The sequence below is a fragment of the Marmota marmota genome, unplaced genomic scaffold, assembly GCF_001458135.2.
Source record: "Marmota marmota marmota unplaced genomic scaffold, marMar, whole genome shotgun sequence".
Lineage (NCBI taxonomy): Eukaryota > Metazoa > Chordata > Mammalia > Rodentia > Sciuridae > Marmota > Marmota marmota.
This window is the reverse complement of record NW_026000016.1, coordinates 5,199,379-5,220,982: the sequence shown is the minus strand read 5'-3', so window position 1 is coordinate 5,220,982 and position 21,604 is coordinate 5,199,379. Positions and strand designations below refer to the sequence as shown.

The 21,604-nt window shown below is 39.4% G+C and overlaps 1 long non-coding RNA gene across 2 annotated transcripts in view; it reads left to right on the top strand.

Moving 5' to 3' along the window:
• Positions 1-950: 950 nt before the first annotated feature.
• The window catches only part of LOC125618430, a 31,729-nt gene continuing 11,075 nt past the window's right edge, over positions 951-21,604 (top strand). For both annotated transcript variants that reach the window (XR_007349691.1, XR_007349692.1), the window contains exons 1-2: positions 951-1,124; positions 3,586-3,700. This is a non-coding gene — a long non-coding RNA (uncharacterized LOC125618430). The remainder of the gene's footprint in view (positions 1,125-3,585; positions 3,701-21,604) is intronic.

Here is a 21,604-nt window from a genome sequence, read left to right as displayed (position 1 = left end):
AACTTTATCATAGGCATGTAGGAAAACAGTGTATGTAAGGTTTAGGTCGTTACTGGGCTTCTTGGAATGTATCCCCCCTTATCCATGGGGCACATATACTTTGTTCCAATCCTAGTGTTTCCATTTCAAAAGAATGAAAGAAATTATAACTAACAGCTATGGAATATTTCTATCGGTAGGCCCTATACTAGGGTTTAATATGCGAAATGTATTCACTAAATCAAAGTGATTTGATGATAGACTCCAGCCCTGCTCTGTGCTTACTCTTTGTAGTAGTGGTTTGCAAACGTTAGCCACATCAAAATTTCCTGGAGAGCATTTTAAAACATCCATTTCTAGGTCCAACTTCTCTTATGCATAAGCCTAAGAATTTGCATTTCGAACACCTTCTCAGATGATGATAATTCGCCCCACTTTGAGAACCACTGCTCTGGGCTACCCTGTCTTTCTAGCAGCTCTTCCCTCCGGTCTGGTTGCTTTAGGAAAGGTGAAATGTACTTTGCATGGGGCTCAAATTCATGCTGCCTGTGAGTGAAAGAGCCGGCTTTCCCAGGTGGGTCTTTGCAGGGCAGCCTTCTCCCATGTTGCATTGCAGCCGTGAAGTTGCTTTGCTATTCCTTCCTTGCTTCCCAAGAAAACAGTCTGGGAAGAAAACTCTTTTCAAATCGAGGTGCTGGTTGTATTTAGTGACTGAAGAAGATAAAAAATGTGTCCCAGTGTGCTGGTAATGGAAGTATTGCAAACAATGTAGACAGCTCAATAATCCCTGAATTCACTTCTGCCCAACCTATGAGGGTAGAGTTATTTGTTCTAGAACACCATCCTGAAGCTTGAAAACAGATAGCAAAAACAGCAGCTGTCCAGAGACTGTTTATTTATTTAATCCCTCATGTAAACACAGTGAAGACGATGAGAGATTGTCACTTGGCCTGTCAACATGACTGTGCTCAGCAGGGGCCTTGTCCTCATCTGAGCCCTCTGGCCTGTTTCCCATGTCTGCAAACAGTGGCAGAGCGGAAACAGAAGGGAAACAGGGGTGAGGAAATGGTGTTGAGTTGCAAAACATGGACAGAACAATTGGCATTTCAATTCCCAGGACAAGCAGGATCCACCGGATTGTGGAGGTACAAACTCTGGAGGGGGTGGTTCTGTTCTCTGGCACCAAAGGTATGCACTTTTTTGCAGCCTTGGATTCGTCCTGCCTCTGAGGAAGCTATTTACAGTTTTGCACAGTGGGATAGTTTTATGAGCCAACCCTCTCATTTTTATGAGGGTTCCCGGGGTAAAGCAGTTATACAATCTTACACCAGCACACCGACTTCAGTGAAGTACAAACAATATAAAGTAGGCCATCCAGACCCATAAAGCAGGCAATGCCAAGCAGTCGTGATTTAAGTTCAGTTCAGGGGTGACCTGGCTTATTACGATAAGATAGAGGAATGAATACAGCCTACGCAGGGAGAGTGAGCGAGTGGGAAATAAATAATTCATTGGGCTCTTTCCAGAAGCTGTAAGTTGAAGGAACAGAAATCTTGTTATGAGAAAAGGGACCAAAAATTCAATTGCTAAGATGTTCTCTCAAATTACTTCTCAGATTTGTTGGTTGAAGGAAATGACACCACCTTCAGCCAAATATTTGGTCAGCAATCCATCATCAATACAACAAGGCTTTCAGATCTTAACATGGCTTTCTGTGACAAACCAACTTTTCCCCAGTGAACCTGTTGAGAACAAGGTCTCTGGGTGTGCTTGTATTTACAAATGAGTTTACTAAACTTGGGCTTCCTAAGAAGACAGGGTTAATTATGAACTAAACTACAGATCTCAAATTTATCAGCAGGCTAAGTAGCTGGTGACTGCCCCAATCTGAGTCAGCTTCAAGGAAATGAAAACGGGACTTATTTACATTTAGAGTGATGCCCTGCTTCTTAATCACCTCAAAGCATTTAAAAATTAACTTCACTCCCAGCAGTTCAAGAGGCATAATGAACCCAGGGATGGCATTTTCTACTCTTTTTTTTTTTCTTCTTCTTGAGCTGCCTAGTCATTATTTCAGCCTGTGTTCTTTGCCTGTGCCTTTTTTGCTAAATCTTGGAAAGTTTCTTCTTGATTCAGTTCTGCTAAATAATCTGCAGTTTATTTAGAAAGCTTCCTGGTAAAGCACTTAGAATGGCTAATGGTCACCAAGATAGCTTAGTATGTATGCATGATAGGACACTGAAATAATTTTGGCAAACTTTCTTTGATATGAAGGCTTTAGGTAAAGTGATTAGTTAACACAGGGTTATTCTGGGTTGTTGTAGTTGGGATCATCAACATTCCCAAAGATCTAATGCTTTGAAGGTTTAATCTCTTGCCTTTGACACTATTGGGAGGTGATGAAACCTTTAGGAGGTGGGGCCTAGTGGGAGGAAGTTAGGTCGCAGGGGCTGTGCCCCTGCAGGGGATAGCGGGACCCTGGCCCCTTCCTCTTTCTCTCTTTCTTGGCTTTCCAGCTGCCATGAAGTGAACAGGCCTCCTCTAACACATGCTTCTGTTGTACTGTGCTGCCACAGGCCCAAAGCATCAGTGACCATGGGCTGAGAACTCTAAAACCATGAGCCAAAATAAACCTGTTTCCTTATTAAGTTAATTATCTCGGATATTTTATTGCAGTGATGGAAAGCTGACTTACACATGAGTGTAAGCTGACTTACACATGAGTTACACATGTTGGACAAGAGGGGTGACCCTAGACCTCAGGTTATTACTTCTTACATAACTATGGAATCACCTTAAGGTGAATGAATACTAGTAATGATTAGATTAGGTTTATACTAGAAATTTCTGGGCAGCCAATAAAAATGATGCATGTATAAATGGCACTTTCAGTTACATTTCTGTTTGGCAGAGTCTGCAATTTAAGTTAAAATTCTTATTATTTGGATCTGTGCTCTCTAATCATTTCAGAGTTTTTAAATTTAGCAGAGGATAGTCAAATTTGTTGGCTGGATATGAATGATAGTAATATCTTCCTTGCCTCACTCAAAAATATTGTTGTAAAGATTTATACTATTTTTGGTCAACTTAAAGGAGCTATACCAACATAAGATTTCTGGACTTTTAGTTATTTAAGATTTTAATAACAAATATTTTAATATGCATAATTTTAGTTTTAAATTCAAAGTATGTTAAATACCATAACTTTAAAATCATTATTTTTTCTCTTTATGCAAAAAGCTACCATGTAAATATTTTATTTCAAAGAAAATTGTTTTCTTTAGAAAGGATTAATGAAAATAATGGGCCTAGTTAAGGAATTATCAAGAGTAATTTTTTGGCTATAGAGGGATGAATGAAATATTTGCAATTAAAAGATTTGAGAGGTTTGTATTCAGAACCGTTATGGTATGAATTTTGTGTAGAAGGGAGTCCTGCCTCCTTGCTAAATCATAGCATCTGAGAGGCTAATGGTTGATTCTCAGGGTTTCAACTTTGTAGAAGCATGTTTACCTGCTATGGCAAAAGGTGTGACTCTTGGGTTCTAAGAACTCATTCTTGAAACATGGGCAAAAACCAGTGACTGGCTCTTTATTTTTATTGCAGGAAGAACATGCTGTGCTTTACAATTCATTTTGTGCCGAGTCTGCTGGAGGAAGATTGGCGGCTACACCTCTTGGGCTTTCCCATAACAAGACGTTCATCTCTTGAGGCTATCCTGGTGAGCCAAGCCTCACATAAATCCATTCTAATTAAATATGCTACTCTCTAGGGGGACATGCCTTCATTATAGGGACTTATTTCAGGGAAATATAGATATGTGCATATCTATATTTTAGTGATAGACACTAGTACCTGTTTGCAAGCAAGTGCATATACCATCCCCCCTTCACCACTCTCATCTTACAACTTGCTATCTAGAGACTCATACAAAACAAATCCCTTGGGATTGAACGTACTTTCAAATATGTGAAGCTAAACCTTTCGTAGACACAGGCATCTTTCCATTATAAGTACAGTGAGAAGCTTTCCACAACTTGAAATTTCAGGGTGCCATTTCTAATCCAAGCACCTGGCTCAATTAGGATTTAATGAGTGCTTTCTGATGATGAAGTTAATGAGTACTTATAGCCACAACCAAAATGCTTTACATATTTTTTAAAAAATATAGGCCAGAGAGGAAAAGCACATATAAGTGGTCAAAAATTATCTTCCTCATGCTTGTTTTTAAAATGAAAATTTATGATTATCTGAAGTTGGGTGTCAAATCTTACCAAAAAGTTAGGCTCAAACTCCAAATTGATTCATTAATCAGAGTATGCTAATGAAATAGAGGAACTATTTCTAGAAGATCCTAGAAACCACATTTTCATTGCCTATTCCTCCTGTCTTTCTGTACGAGGCTTCATCATGTGCAACAAATGGCAAGAATATTCAGGTCAGGGTTGTTTCCTTTTCACTTCCACTACACTGTAAGTAAAAAAGAGCAAAATATTGTTACTATACTTTTAGAAACCAATGTCACCCTCTAATTCAAGGATTTTGTTGGGATACATTCTAGCTATCTAGTAAGACAGAGATAGGAATCAAGTGTACACATTTTTAAAAACTCTACATCATACTTTTGATATTGAGAACAATTTACTTTAAAATTTGTCTTTTTAAGTCTTTATGCTTTTAAATAAATATGAATTATATTGGAAGAATTTATACTCAGCTGAGAAAAATTGATTTTATCTACATGACACCCAAGATGATTTTAACAAGTTGTCCACCTAAGAGAATATGAACCTGCAGTTATAGTATTTTTCTGTTTTTTGTGAAAGTTATAGTTGATTTATTTGCCTTGCCCTGATGATTTTCCTGCTCTTATATATTCAGATGATGTGTAAATTCTCTGAATTTTTTTCTGGAGATGGTACCTGGAAACTGTGGTTAAGTTGGACTTTACTCAGTGTTCTCATGTTGAGGTTTGCTTGGGCTCACTCATTAAGGGAATTTCCTTTTGATCAATTTGACAGATACTTCTGGGTCCTTGACAATAAGGATGCACAAAGTCTACTTGAAATTGGGCCAATGATCTTTTAGTTTCACATGTATCTTTACTTTGCTTCTCTTTTTTAAAAAACTTGTTCTTTGGCAATAATATGATTCTCCCTCAATTAAAACAGTATCTTACAATAATTTCTTTTTCTAAATAAGTAAGAAATGTCAAGACTCAAATAATCAGTGTGAAATGAGTTGGTGAATTAAGGGAATGAAGTTTTTACCAATACCTCATGGGAGTGTTAAATTTCTTTTAATTTTTTGATGGTGTATTAAAAACATTATACTATACCCTAACATTATAGTGGCCTTCTGCTCTATTTTTTTTTATGATATATAGTGTATTAAAGTCTGTCTTCAAAATCCACATTTGGGGCTGAGGATGTAGCTTCATGTTAGAGCACTTGCCTAGTATGCATGAGACCCTCAGCAACACAGACACACACATGCACACACAAAAACCACACCTCACATTTTTAATTTTTAGAGGGCATTTTTATGCCTCTGCTAAAATACTTGACCTAACACATTTACGTTGCATATTCTAAGATAAAGACTGCCATATTGTTAATGGTCAGGCATGGGTATGAGCATAATTGTGTTTTGAAAAACAATGATGATAATACTGAATATCATGAAGATTTGTTCAGAGGAAATATGGGAACAAGTTAATGATGGAGTCTTGTCCACAGCACACATATCCTTTATTGACCAGAGCAGGGACAGTGCAGGGCTCTGGTACTGATTCTAAGTTCAGGGGCCTCCGTGGTCCCTCTTTGACTAAGGGATGAAGTCTCTCCATGAGCATAAGTGTAGAAGCATCGTTAGATACTCTTTGGTTTCAGAAGGGACACATTTGTGTTGAAGCTTCAGCTGGATTTTTGGAAATGTTATAAAAAAAATTATTAAACAAAATTCCAACCCACAAACTGCAAGCCATACCCTGCCAGGTTAGGCAGATTAGGAACACTTTTTTAATTCAGTTGGAGGTTGAAAATTACCTTAGTGAAGCTTAGCAAAGAAGAAAATAATTTAAAACAGAAAAATGGTCCTTACCTTTGAGAATCCTTGGAGTCCAATGAGGAGGTGAAACAGCTTTGATTGAAGAGCATGGCCACATGATGTCAGTAAATAAAAATATATTTAATGAGAACCAAATAATTATAATGATTTTTTTTTCATGTAAAAAAAAAGAGACTGACTTCCCATTTTAGCAGAAGAAGTTTGTGTTCTACAATCACTGTGGTTCTGAAAGGAAGTTAGTTGAGTTTGGATCTGGAAGCCAGGCAGACTGGATACTAATCTGATCCTCACTTCTTGCTAGCTGGGTGTATTTTGGGAAATTTCTAGACTTTCTAAATCTTAGGAGTTAAAAAATATCTGTTAAACAATAGCCTAAAAACAAGACTCTTTTTCATAGGTTGTTGTACCTATTACAAACTAAAGCTGAGCATAGAGGATGCACACATTTGCTACCTCTCTGAGATTAACTGGAGGTGCCAGTTCTAGGCAGAGACCATCAGAGCCTCAAAGAGAATCAAGCAAACTGTCAGGCAATGAGTATTCATACCAGGTGCAAAAGGGAGGACTTCCGGGAGAACTGGGGGAAGCAGCCTTCAGGAAGCAACTGCCTCTCCTTGCAAGGACTTTATGCAGAGCATTTCCAGTCTCAGCTCAGCTGAGTGCACAGAAGAGGGGTTGTCAAAGCAAAAAAAAAAAAAAAAAAAAAAAAAAAAAAAAAATGCTGCCAGGCCCCAGAGCCCTCTATAGTCCAGGAAGTGGATAGGAATTGGTTCGGTTAAGATAACCAAAGGTGAGATACCAAAGAGAAGCCGCTGTCCCTAGGCCCATTGTGCCTCTCCTCCTGAATCCTCACTCCTCGTGTTCTACTAAGATGTTTGACCATGCGGGTAGAGAATATCACTGAGTTCTAGGATGGAACAACTTGAGAATCCTGAGTCAATGGTCTGGGTGGGACAAACCTAGGACTTAGGACAGAATTCCCACAAGCTTTTGCCATGGGCTAACCTCGGTGTGTACACGAATCCTTTCCTGAGCTCAAGTTGTGACTTTGGGTGTGGGCGCGACCCTTGCAGGGAAAGGCTTCAGGCAGCCTTCATCCCTGTGGTGTAGGTCATGGAGCACCTGCCAGCTCCTCCCAATCCTTGACTTGATTTTGCATTCCCCTGTCCTACACTGATCTTGAAACTCTGCTTATCTAAAACTTTCGTCTTGTGAGATCTTACCTGACATATACTCTTCTGTCTTCCACCTCCTTGATTTTAGATTTATTTAATAATTGTAAACAATACTTAGTTTAAAAAGCAGCATAGCTGAAAGTACTAATGTTACCCAATTGCCAGTAAAGGAGAAAAATGATAGAAAGCAGCATTGGCTTACTTTTGAATGTAGGGACGCAGACATACAAAAAGCCTGCTCTAACAAAAACGATGTGATCAAGATTTCCCTCGGGGGTGTAGAGTGCTCTCAAACCTGCCCTCGTCCCTGATTAAATAATAGGATGGGGGTAACAGATTGAAGGGAAACAGAGGCTGTGAGTTAGAATTGTGGATGACAAGCAAGGCTGCCTGAAGCAGGACCAGGATGCTGTTTCAGGGGGATGTTACAAATAGAGTGATAGCCTTATTTCAGGGAAAAAAAAATCCTTAAAGTTCACCCCAGAATAGTCTCCCTCCAAGAAGCAGCTGTCTGTGGGAGGCATCAGGATGCTGCACAGCGAAGACATCTGGCCCAGTTTTGCCATGGTCTAACCTCAGTGTGAGTCGTGCATCTTCTCCTACTGTTTGTTTCTTCTCTTGCTCACTCTGCTTAAATGATAAATCAACTTGGCAGGAACATTATGTTTCTATTCATTTGCTAGAGCGCCTGGCTCAACAGAGCATAGTTGATACATGCTAAACGATAACACTTGTGACAATAAGGCAAAGACTGGGAACCAGGGGTGGCATTTGGAAAACCAGTGGGAAGTAGGAATCTGAAAATATATACAAGCTTGGGCAAATCACTCACCTTTGCCATTAAGTGGTTCCCAAAATATACTGTATCCCATGACATATTTGAATGGGGGCATTATTCATAAGTCGTAAAGTATGTGCAAATTGTAGCGAAATCAAGCTGTGAGGACAGGAAATAGCATTCAGAGAAGCCTGGCAGTGTGGCAGCCAATGAGCAGCCTGATAGTGTGACAGATCCCAGAGGCAGCTCTGAAGCTGCCAGCATAATTATCCCTGGACCTCATCACCTTCATCACCTTGGCACCTGGGCCATGACTGCAGGTGGAGGATGGAAAGGGATCATACTGGATATTGTCATTTCAGAACTGCCTCTTGTCCTTTGTTTATTCTTTTCCTGGGATAAGGGATGGTGGGTTTTGTCAACCAAATCACAAGATAGGAAAATGTTGATTTTTAAAAGAGATCATTTTGATTATACTGTGAAAGCAGATTTACTGCCATTAAAAAATAATCAGTAATTTAAAAATGGTTGCTTGTATCCTCTAACAATACAATTTGGGTCCTTTGCCCTTGGGAATTTAAAAGCAACACATGGAGAACAACTGGTCCCCAACAAGTTGTAGTGAATGTGTCTAAAGGCCTGGTATGCATTCTCTTCAGGCTTCTCAGGACAGCACTCACCAGAAATGGCACACAGTGCTTTAGAAACTTTGGGATTGCTTGGCCATAAAACAGGAAAAAACAGGAGGGCTAACAAAGTGCCTGTGGTAGAGCCCAAACCCCTGGAATCCTACATATGTTACAAAGATCCCCCTTTCATCCTGCCTTCCTCAAAGAACTCCAGATTCCACAGTCTAGAGGGTCCCTTGTCAGGTACAAAGACTTGGAGGAATTTTGAGGAACTAAAAGGTAACTACAGTGACTGGTAGGTGAAAGGCTTTCTGGTTTATGGGGTAGATGAAGGTTTGCCTCCTCAAGACCTGCTGGGAGGGCTGCATGGTGGGGGTCCCAGAAGGATTGAAACATAGGGTCTTCCCTGGGGTGGGATGCCCCACCTGGTACCTGACTTCAGACCCTATGAACCCAGCTCTGACCTGGTTTCTTGGGCTGCCAATCATATCCATGAACAGAGGAACCACCGAATCACAAGTGACCTTCCAAAACCTGTGGAACTTGGGTTCTTTGACCTCTTACTCATAGCTGCCACGTTTTAGCTCAGCTTGCGGAAGATAATAATAGTCCCTTACATTTGAAGAGAGAGCATTTTAGAATTTTCAAAATCCCCTTACACAAGTTTTTTGATCTTTATGGCCAACTTGTATGGTAGCTATTATGTCTGTTTTAAAGATAAAGATACCAAGATAGGGAGAAGAGAGAGAACTTTGTGCATTTGATGTGGGCCAGTTGTGACTTGAAACTAGCCTGGCAACTGGCAGCCAGGATTGCTGCCTGAAAGGCCCTGGAAGCTGAGAGGCCTGTGTAATGCCCCTTGATGGCCAGGGCTTGGCTTTGCACTCAGGCTGTTCTGTGAGAGTCTCAACTCCACTACCGATTACCTGTTTGACTAGAACCAGTGTGTTCAGCCCTGTGCCTCATCCTCTTTATCTATAAAATGGGTCTAGTGCTCATTAACTGGTAATCACCTAACACATGCTGGTTAGTGCAAGTCAGTGTTTATAATAATAGACACTGCATTTTGGTGCTTATTGTGTAACTGGCACTGTGCTATGCACTTAATGGGCATTAATTCATTTAATCATCACAATAACCCTGAGAGGGGGTATGCTTATTCCCATTTTAGAGAGAAGAAGCGAAGGCACAGAGATAAAATAATTTCTTAGAAGTAGAAAGTCTAGAGGTCATCCTGTCAGCCACGTATCAGACTTCCTTTCAAAACAGAGCTTGGGTCCTTGTAAGTAGTCAAAAATGTTGGCCGCCACTGAGGATGTTATAAGCATGGGTGGTATGATGTCAGGGCCCCACCATTCAGATACCTCTCCTGAGAATTCCCTGTTGTTGGAAGACCATGGTCAGGACTTCAATTTGAATGAAGAATACTTTCAGCCCCTATTAAAAGGCAAAGACACCCTCTGATTTTATCAAAACTTCATTTGATTCTAAATCATTATGACAGTGATTTTGGGGGGTATTTCTAAGGTAAATTTGCTAGAGGAGAGAGATCTTGAGTCTGCAGCTTGGGGAATTAATGAGGGACATTGCTTCTGTGTAGATGTGGCAGAAAGAGGTAGAAAGTATGTAAAATAGGAATATGAGGACACATCTCTCTTATAAATTTTCCCAGTTGCTAACATTTTGATATCCCAGGACCTCAGTAGAGTTCATTTTCTGAGCACCCTTTTCATGAATTGTTTTAGTCTTGCTATGTGTTGGGAATTGCAAACTGATAGAGCTCCTTTGACAGATAAAGAATTCAAAGTATGGAGAGGTCACAGGACTTGACAGGACTGATCTAACACTAGCACCCTAGAATCCTGCCTCCCTGTATGAATACAATTTATTTTCCTCTTCTCTGATAAAATTTAAGAGGAGATATTAGACATGACCTTTGCAATGTACTTTAAGATCTCACTGTTGATTTTCTCCCTTGACCTTGGCTTAGGAATGAGGGTCAGGAGTTCTTCTTTGCTAGTTTTGACACCAACATGGAGCCTTTCCGGTGGAGGGCTTGTCATTCAACGTGTAGTTTCCAATCTCTTCTCCTGCAACCCAGGTTTAATGATGCTTCCCCGCCTTCTAGGTATGTAGTGAGGGTTAATTAGATAATGTTTGTGCAGGGCTTTGAAGATGAAAGCACCATATAATTGTTATTACATATCATCTCTTCCAGAAACCAGGAATGCTTCTACTTCAGGGAACACCTGAACATGTCTGCACTTGTATCGTTCACTTCAGTATAGAACCTGTCAGGCATCGGTGAACTAGTGATACTCTGTAGATCCCTGAGGATCAAATAGTCAAAATAAACAGCAAGCACTAAGAATTTCTTGGATCAGCAGAAAGCAACTGTCAGTGGGCCTGGTGATGGAAGGAGTCGACTTATTCCTTGAATTGAGAACAGCCAGGAAATCCTCCCAATAACTGAATCCCCAGCACAAGACAATATGGGTCATTAAGAGAATGTCATGGCACCATAGACTAGAAAGGGCTGCAACGGATGAGAGTGACAAAAAAGGATATTTTGGAAGAACTGAGGTGAGGGGCATGTCATAGTGGAAGAGGGAAGTTGAGTGAAAGACCTAACTATGACAGTTATTTTTAAGGGTCTTCTGATGGGCCTCTCTTCCTCTGGCGGGATTCCAGTACATTGATCTATGTTTCTCCCACTGTACTTTTCATAATCGCAAATCTGTGGCTTGTGAACCTTTAGGACCCTCCTCTTGCCTAGAAAATGAAGTCTAGCTTTTTTAAAACCTTACAATGCCCTTGAAGACCCTCAATTATATGCCTCTTGTTGATTTTTCTACTCTTTTTACATTTTTTTCCTGCATGGGAACTCTCCCCCAAAGGAACTCATATAACCCCATCCCACTTAGACTAAAGAGATCCTCCCTCTCCAGCACATTTTACTCACACCAATCTTTGGCAGTTAGCCCAGTTTCTGTTTTTTTTTTTTTTTTTCCTGATTCAGGTCCTAAGAAATTGCTTCCTTTAAATCACTTCTGTTGGCTATTCATTTACTTTTAGCACTTATCTGATTTTTTTTTATATTAGCATGTGTCTATTTAAATGAATATTTGCTATTTGGACAGCACAATCATGGAGACCAGGGCATTGCTGCCTACATTATCATAGAGCACTGGGTCAGCAAGGGGAAGGGTGTCTCTAATACCCATCCCAGCACCTGACATCTATGAGGCACTCATTCCAGTTGTCTGTTGCTGTGTGACAAATCACACCAACTCAATGATGTACAGTAACAACAATTATTTATTATTATTGTTATTGCAATTATTGTCTCACTTGGTTCTGGGGATTGACTTAGCTCAGCTAGGTGGCTCATGGTTGACATCTCTTGTGATTACAGTCACATGGTATCTAAGCTGCATTCATTTCAAACCTCTTCATTCACATGTCTTTGGCCTGGCTGGGAAGATTCAAACAACTGAAAGGGCAGAGATTCCTTATGCATGTATCTTTATCTCTATTTGGTTTCTCTATGTGGTCTCTCCAAAATGTCAGTTTCTGAGTAGGTGAACTTCTTAGATGGTGCCTCAAGGCTTCAAAGTCATATGTCCCAAGAGAACTCTGAAAAATAGTATGCCTTCTCTAATACTTCCTGAGTGTTGGGTATCCTCATTTCTACTGTATTGAGTTCATTCACAATATTATATGCCAGGCCCCATTTTAAGGGATGGAAACTAACCTAGGTGATGTGGAAAGTGTCAATGAATTAGTGGACAATGTTGAAACCATTTTTGAGATTCTTTGCTCCTCTTGTCTTATATAAATGAATGTGTTGCTTTTTACTCCGTATATGCTGGTTGGCTGATTGATTGAATGGATAGATGAGTGAACAGTCATTCTTTACTATTTTCAGTATGAGAGAAATACAATATAACAGTGGACTGAAACTTTCTTACTTCAGCATTCCAAAGCTACTTGTTTGTTTTTGAACATGTTCACAACTTCCCCATACTGGGGACACATGTATTTCTTTTGTCCTCATAAAACCAATTATGTTATTGACTTGAATTAATGGATGTGGACTTCATTTCTTGAGATTTCCTTCATTTCCTTCTGTGGTTGCTCCAGACATCTAATTGCATGAGCTTTGGTGTGCTCTTACTGCCAACGAAAAAGAAAGTATAATGGTCTAGTGTCCCTGGTACCTCTGATTTCTTATTCTTCTCATATTCATGTACCACTTTGCTGGGGCAGGCTAAACAAAGTTCAGAAACTTTATTAAAATTTCTAAATTGCTCTGAGATCCCTTTAAAGGTAAAGAAGTCAATAAAAGAATGACAAGTTTGATCTTGAGATGATACAAAGTCCTCTCCGATTGCATGTCACCTTCAATCTTCCGTGTCTCTTGCTTATACTGGTGTCCTTAACAAATCTCTTTGCTTCAGACATTATCCTTGATGACCAAGTAAAAGCTTCCTGAGCTTTCTAGGACCTTAAAACTATGAATTTTCTGTTTTGACAGCTAAGGTAGGAGTCAGTAGAACATGAGAATTTCCACTGATTCTTCCTGACTCCAAACTCAAGCTAGCCTTCCAGCTGTGTGATGGAAGGAACAGAGGATAGCTCTCTGGCATTCTTCATTGATCCAGTAGTATTTCTTATTTTACCTATTCTGTGCCAGGAGATATCATACCTGGAAGTTTTCATATAGAATAAAACACTGCTTAGAGTCAATTTTGTGGAAGGAGAGGTGGTTTTTAGCCCCCAAAGTGGTAGAGATTGATGGCTGGAATGCGTTACTCTAGGAGGAGGAAATGCCATGGCTGATTTTATCAGAATGTGATAGGACCTAAATTCATGTGAAGAGTGGTGCCTGAGAAAAGGAGCAAAGGGTATTGTTAATTTTTGTGTCTAGAATGTTCCCCAAAGGCTCAAGACTTGGTCCCCAGCTAGCAGTGGTGTTGTGAGGTGACAGAAACTTCAGGAGGTTGGGCCTAGTAGGAGGAAGTAGGTCATTGGGGGTGTGCCTTGGAAGGGTTTATGGAGACAAATCATTCCTGTAAACTTTCTTTCATGTAAAGTGTTTAAAATGACCATCTACCAAAGGGTTATTATGGGTTGCTGTAGTTTAGAGCTTGAATTGGATCTTTGAGGGAAAAAGCCCATGTATTGAAGGCGTGGTCCCCAGTCTGTGGTGGTGGAAACTTTAGGAAGTGGGTCCTCTTGGGAAGTGGTTAGGTCATTGAAGGTGTACCCTCATAGGGGACATTGGGGCCCTGGCTCCTTTCAATCTCTCTCACTTGCTTCCTGGCTGCCACAATATGAGCAGCTTTGCCCTACTAAGCTCTCTTTGCCATGATGTTCAACCTCGCCACAGGCCCAGAGTGGCAGGGCAATTTGACCATGGACTGAAACCTCTGAAACTGTGAGCTCAAATATATCTTTTCTCCATTTAAATTGCTTATCTCAGGCATTTTTTTTCACAGTGATGGAAAACTGACTAACAGGAATGGGAAGATAAAGACAGTAAATGAGACCAAGAAAGAGGCTGCAATCAGCCTCTGCAAGGTCTTTGATACACACTCAAGGCTTTGTTCTCTGTTCCTTAGGAAACAGGAAACCAAGTCAGATGGGAGGAATTTTAACAGGGAAATTATATAGATCACATTTGGGATTGAGAATTGTAATAGCAGCATGGAAGGACGGGAGATATCTGAAAGAGAAAACAGTGAAAGGTACCATTCAGAGGGCAGGTTAGTGGTCCACTAAAGACAGCAAGGCCTGAATCATGGCTGTAGCACTAAGAGACAGAAAACAGAAGAGATTGGGAAGGCTGCCTTGATGGCCCTGGGGGTCGGGTGTGGAGATGGGAAGGAGAAGATGGAGTTGAGAATAAATTTGCAGGATTTGGGTGGCTGCTGATGTCACTGGCATATCTAGACACAAGGGGAAAGGACCAGGACTAAGGGGGGAAATGAAGAGCTCAGGCTGCAGTAGATGAGTTCTCAGCACCTCCAGGACACACATCTTGCTGAGGTGGACTGTGCAGTTATTTACTTCCTGGTTTTCCCATCAATTAGTCCCAGTAAAGGAGTTTTGCTGCCTATTATCCCCTTCTGCTTGTTTCACCTGTTTTTAGCCTTGGCTGCTCAACTTTGAGGCCAGACTATCTTTGAGGCCCACACCTGTGAGGTGATACATTGCAGGCTCCACCCCTCCTCAGATCTGCAGAGTCAGAATCTGCATTTTAATTAACTCCAGGGTGATTTGAGTTCACCTTAAAGATTGAGAAACACCTCCTCAGAACTCTCTGGTTTCTTTCCTCCTCCACTTCCTTCGTTGCCCACATTTTAGTAGCTTGATTGAAATTTTGAGTGCAAAATAATATTCTGACACTCAGTTGAAGGTACTCAGTCCCAACAAAGCATTCTGAGTGGATATATGAATGCACTATTAAAATGGACCTGAGTTCCCTGGGGCCAACCCATCTACCATGGTCCTGGATGATTCAGGGAGGGGGGAAGGTCTGTGAAGGCAATGTGCTTAACAATCATTTCTTCTGATAAATGACACCCAAGGAGCAAGCCCTGGGGGCAGGAGACACTGCTCATTCTTAAGGAATCTTTTGCCCACTAGACCTATTTACTCCTAAGTGAATTTCTGTCTGTTCATCCAGATATAACTCGGGCAAAAGCTGCTACAAAGAATGCCCATCATTTATTGAATGCCTTGTGGCTTACAGAATGCCTTGCCTTTATTTTTATCTTCAACAGTGTGGGCTGAAACCTGCTAGGTTTGGTTGCTAGACAATATTATTCTTTATTCAGTTTGGTTTTTTGAGATTCTTTGCTCTTCTTGTCTTATATAAATGAATGTGTTGCTTTTTACTAAGGAGTTACTTCTTTTCACAGCATTGACCTGCAGACCAATGGGGTAAGAACAATTATTGTGACTTCTTAGGTAGGGGATCACTGGCTGCACTATGTTAGGTGGAGTTAAGACTATTAAATGTCATCCCTGAGGGCTACCTGGGAATGAATGCATTATAAGGTCTCCCTTCCTCCAGTACAGCTGAGAGTCAAACTGTTTGTTCTCATTCCAAATACCCACAAATATCTGGCTCTGATATTCTTTATATGCCAGTCACATTTTGGCTTGATTATTTTTATTCTGTAACATAGCTAGGAAGAAACTTTTAACTGGAATCCTAGCCACTTCTTTTACACAAAAAGTCAATAATATGGCAATTTCTCCCTTGGTTAAAAGGTTTGGATATAATAAATGATTTTACTGGTCTTCTTTCATCTTACCAAATATTTTATCCTGTATCCTTGCAAGGAGCAAAAATCTGGAGTTTATGTTATTTTTGGAAAAATTTAAAAATATATAATGACAAATTTTGGGTGCAAGTTATGTTATGCTTTTTAATAACATGCTTTTCTTTGGAAGAAGTTGGGTTGCCTAAAAAATTAAACAACATAATTCTAATTTGCTCAGTATAACTCAATTCAAATTACATTTCAAACCACTTCTCCTTTTATGACATGTCTAGCTATTAGAATTTCATGATTGCTTCTTAAAGCAATGGCTTAGGATCATTAGGCAAACAACATTAAAAAATAGTTTAAAACTTGAAAAAGACTAAAAAAAATTTAACTGATCATTGCCACACCACAGAAAAATGAACACACTCACACACCTACACACACACACATACACACACACATACACACACACACATACACACACAGGCACAAGCACTGTAACTCTCACTCCCACTATCATGCACAAAGTTTAATTTCATGACTGGCAAATGAGCTGTGTAGTGATTTAGCATACAGTCCTACTTCTTACATCTGTTTGGACCTAGCTCATTTCCCTGGTGCTTAAGCTGTTAGCTTGCATGCAAATGCCTCCTTCTCCAGGCACGGAGGCCTGTGCTGCTTTGGGCCTAAATTGATTGCTGAAGTTACAGGACTGAAATGCCTCAGGTAAAAAATTCAGTCAAAAGAAAAACATTAAGTCGACAGCTATGTAAAGCATGCTGCCTGACAGCCAGGGATGCTCGGGGGATGGAGGAGCTACTGCAAATAAGGTCAGTGGAATTAACACTCAATTACCCCTTGACTATGAAAGGGCTATCAGAGGGGCTTGCCACTTATCCCAAATACACTTCTGACTTCAGTGAATTTTAGGTTAACCCCTTTCTTTACTTTCACTGTCTATAAATTAAAAATAGGTGATTTACTTTTTCTATCCTCACTCCAACTCAGAAATGTTCTCTTTATTATTTATAACTGCTTTGGCATTTAAGTGTAGAAAATTGTATTAATATGACCAATGCTCCTCCTTGGTTCGTGCCACATTAAAGGAATAATTCTAGTCTCAGATCCTTTTATTTCCCTTCCCCTTGTCTTCCAACCTCATTACCAATAGTCTGGCTCCCCATAGGGTGTTTATTCCCATCTGCTTGGTGAGCATCTACCTCCTACATATGAATGTCTATGAAAAATAGACAATGTTGTTTTTCTATATGTTCTGAACTTGATCTCAACATTATTGTTAACTGTACAAGGTTCAACTGCTTATTTATGTTTTCCTCAACAATTTTTTTTTACTGTTTTTCATTGTCCTTGGTAATTTATTATCTTTTGACCCTTGTATAATAAACTATTATATGCATAAATCACACTTAAAATATTTTCCTCTTTGCTATTATAACATCTTTATATATGTTTGTATTTATTCAGAAACTCCTGTTATAGATCATGTACTTAAATGATTATATTATATATTGCTGGATTGCTCAGTAATGTGGCTGTACAAATATTTGCAAAGTCACCTGCACTTGTGAGAATTTGTATTTCCCCACATGCTTGCCAATCGTGGCTAGTATTTTAATTCATATATTTTTATTTTTATCAGTGTAGCTATAAATTAATGTCTCTAATTTGGAAGCCTCTGATTACCCATCAATGAGGACACACATCTGTCCACATCAACTACTCAGATTCTACTTCAGCTATTGAAACATTCATACCCTTTGTCCAGTGTTTTATTGGGTTGCCTCTCTCTCATTTGTACTGATCTGTAAGAGTTTTAAATTATTATGGGTATTAAATCTTTCTTGGTTATATACATTGGAACTATCTTCTCTCCATCTGTCACTTGTCTTTTAGCATTGTCTGCAGTATGTTTGGTGGAGCAGGAATCTTTGATGTTAGTGTAATCAGACCCTTCCTTTTCTCCCTTTACTGGTATTGTTTTTTTCTGACATATTTAAAAAATCCTACCTGACACAGAGTCATCAAGCAACTCTCCCCCTCCCCCAGCCAACCCCAATATCGTATTTTACACTTATTTTAAATTTATTTTTATTTATTTTTGTTTATAGGGTGAGGTAGGAATATAACTAGAACTTCTCATTATGATGAGCAAATTTTCCCAACACCATTAATTAAGTGATCCATTTATTTTTCTCTGCTTATTTGTGATGTTGCTTCTTGCCGCAGTCTGGCTGGGCACAAAATCACGAGCCACTCAAGCAGGAACAAAGTTTATTTTTTGAAACTGCCACCAATGTCCGGTACCGCCCGGGCAGATTTTTTCCACCCACGAGGCCTCCTCCCGGACCGCAGAGAGAGCTCCTCCCCCGGAACTCCCTCCTACTGTACTTCCCCAACCAATGGGAACTCTCCAGGAGTCCCGTAGCCAGCCTAGGTGAACAGCAGGAGTCCAATATCCATATGAATGCAAATCTTAACATAATCATATCATCTCAATGGCTAGCTGGCGTCACCTTTGGAACAAAAATGCCATGCATCATATACTTGGCTCTTAGCAGCTTCTATTATACTTCACTTTTTATGTGAATTTGGATTTGCTATTAGACTCTCCATTTTGTTTCATTGCTCATTGGTCTGTAACTGGACCAGAAATGTGATATTTTAACCAGTATGACATTAGCCATATCTTAATATGTGACTCTTGTTTTTCACAATCTATTTGGGATTTTAACTGGAACTATAATGGTTTAATATAATCCTGGATAGCTTTTTGGCTTCTCTTCACATGGAGAATTCTGTCTTCAAATAGCATTTAAACTTAGCAAAGTTAATTTTTAAAAAATTTCTAAAAAATTAATGAATTTTTGTGCTAGATCAAGTTTTCAAATTCTTGTATACTTTGGATGAAGGTTTTGAGCAGCTTCCTTCTTGAGTCCTCATTCATTCATATATGAACTTTCCTACTTCAAAAGCAACAATTGAGCATCTGTTGTATATAAAATGTAATACTAAGTGCTGTCAATAAACATTTTCAAGTTTTAAATGAACCATCACTCACATGTTTTAGATGAAGCATCTATACCCCTTTGTCCTTTGTAGACTTTATTGCTTGAAAAATGAGGCCTTGAGGAATCCATACTTTATATTAAAAAGGTCCTTTGTGTTGTTCAGGAAATAATGCTAACACTATGTATCAGTTTTTTTGTTGCTGTGACCAAGATACCTGTCAATAACAACCTAGAAGAGGAAAAGTGTTATTTTGGCTTACTGTTTCAGAGGTCTCAGCTCATGATCAGCTGACTCCATTGGTCTGGGCCTGAGGTAAAGCCAAACATCAGGGAAGAAGGCGTGGCAGAGGAAAGCTGCTTAGCTCATTCATGGAAGCAGGAAGCAGGAAGAGCAGGCAGCCAGGGGGACCAGATAGAATTCTGAAGTGTATGCCCTCAGTTACCTACTTCCTCTAGCTACATCCTACCCACCTATAATTATCACTTGGTATTCCATTCAAATTATTAACCTATCAGATGGATTATCCACTGATTAAATATTACCCTGTAATTGTTTGACTTCTTACATTAACCCAGGAGCTTTTGGGACATACCTTGTGACCAAACCATAACACACTATCACAGGTTAATGTCAGATTTGGATAATGCTGGAAACATTTTCTGGACAACTGGTCTTTAGTCTCCATTCTGCCACCAAACAGTGGGTCAGTTAAATGCTCTGAACCTCCATCCTTCACTTATAAAATAAAGATGTTAGGGATAGGTGGTTTCCATAGTCCCTTTCTGCTCTGAAATGATGTTATGGTTCTTGACCAGGTATGGTGTGGAAGATCTTTGATTATATATGCAAGGGCCCTGTGGGTGTTGATAGCAAAGTGACCGACCAGCATTGAATAAGTTAATTTCCTGAGGGAGGGAGATACCTAGCAGAACTTTAAAGGAGAGGAGGAATGTGGGTTATTGAAGGAATATAAGGCAGGGGTTACGCTGAAAATCGGTGAGAGTTCAGAGTGTGGTTGTTGGTAAATCTTAAAAGAATTAATAACACCACTATTATTAATAATATCATTATTTGCAATAGCAATGATATTAATAACAAGTACTATTTGCCTACTTATACAATATAAAGCAAATCATATATTATCCATTTAATATTAAGAATCCCATCCTTACACATATTAAGTATTCTTAGTTTTATTTTGCACATGAGTAAACTGACGCACAGAAATTCAAATAGCCTACTAACTTGTCATTGTGGGGCCACATGTCTTCTGACTCTAAAAGATTGATTGGTAGTTTTCACCTCACCACAGTGCATAGAACAGAGTGTTGATTTGATGAGCTAAGCATAACTGAAAGGGCCTATGGCTATTTCTATATCCAGGGACTGAGAATGAACCATCTTAAACCTTGTGGGTTTCTTTGGCTTTCTTAAGCAACCAGTGCTCTGACAGAAGCCCCATTGATTAAGTAGGAATTACCTCTGCCCTTGATTTAAAAAAAAAAAAAAATCCAATTTGATACCTGTTTTTCAGAGAGATCCTGCCATCCCCAGGGCTTTTCAGACTCCTGTCTGACCTCTCCAGATCAGATAGTTAGTGTGAAGTGCAGCAGAGGGAAAACAAGCCCTGGATTCTTTTCTTCATATTTGTGTTCCTGAACTTCGCAGCTTCCTGATTTCATAGCATAGAAGAGTTCAATTAGTCAGCATATAATTGACACATTTTAGAGTTGAATGGCCAACGATGGGCTCCTATTCTTAAAATAGCATTTAAAAAATAGACAGGGATGACCTCTGATCCTACAAAGTCTATCTCAGCGTCTGGAAAGCCCTCATTGTTAGGCAGGGCCTCTCTGGGAGCTGGAGGTCACACACCTTGTAGCCTTTATGCTGGGGCTTAGGGCTTGTCTCCTGATGTACTGAGGATGATTTTGATAGCGCTTTCCTAGACCTAGCAGGGATTCTGTCTGTATTCATCAGAACTTGAGATGCCTTGAGTATAGTTTTGATTTATTTTAAAGATTTCATTTTCTCTTCTCTTAATTCAAGCTCTTTTCTTTTTTTTAAACACATTTTCAATATCTTAACAAATAATTTCCCAAGGAAGGGAAAGTAAAAAATAAGAAAGGTTCCATAATTTTCAGCTTTAAATTCCCCCAAATTTGTTAAATTGATTATAATCACTATTTTACTTATTTTTATGATGTCAGAATCCCACAGATATCTAAAGAGAGAGAAAATTGTGTGACTTTTGATTTCTGATATGATTTATTATACAGCAAAAGTGCAATTATATGATTTGGTTACATGAAAAGCTAGACTTTTTTGTAATATGATAGGGTTTTGAAGTTATTGATGCCCATCAGCAGAAATTTTGATATATTGTTATTGGAATACATTAGGTGACCAGGATTGAGAGCCATTGATGCCTGGACCATTCCCAACCTAAAGATGCTCATTTTTTTTTTTTTTAGGAGCCAGTTTTGAGATGTAGCCAGGTTTAAGCAGGGCATTTTTGATTATTAACAAATTAATATGACTCCAGCTGATTTCAGTGACAAAGAATTCCCTGCAACTTTAGAGTCTGAGACAGAAAAATCACTTGAACCCAGACCTCACGGCGAATATAGTCTGACCCTGTCTCAAAAACAACAACAATAACAA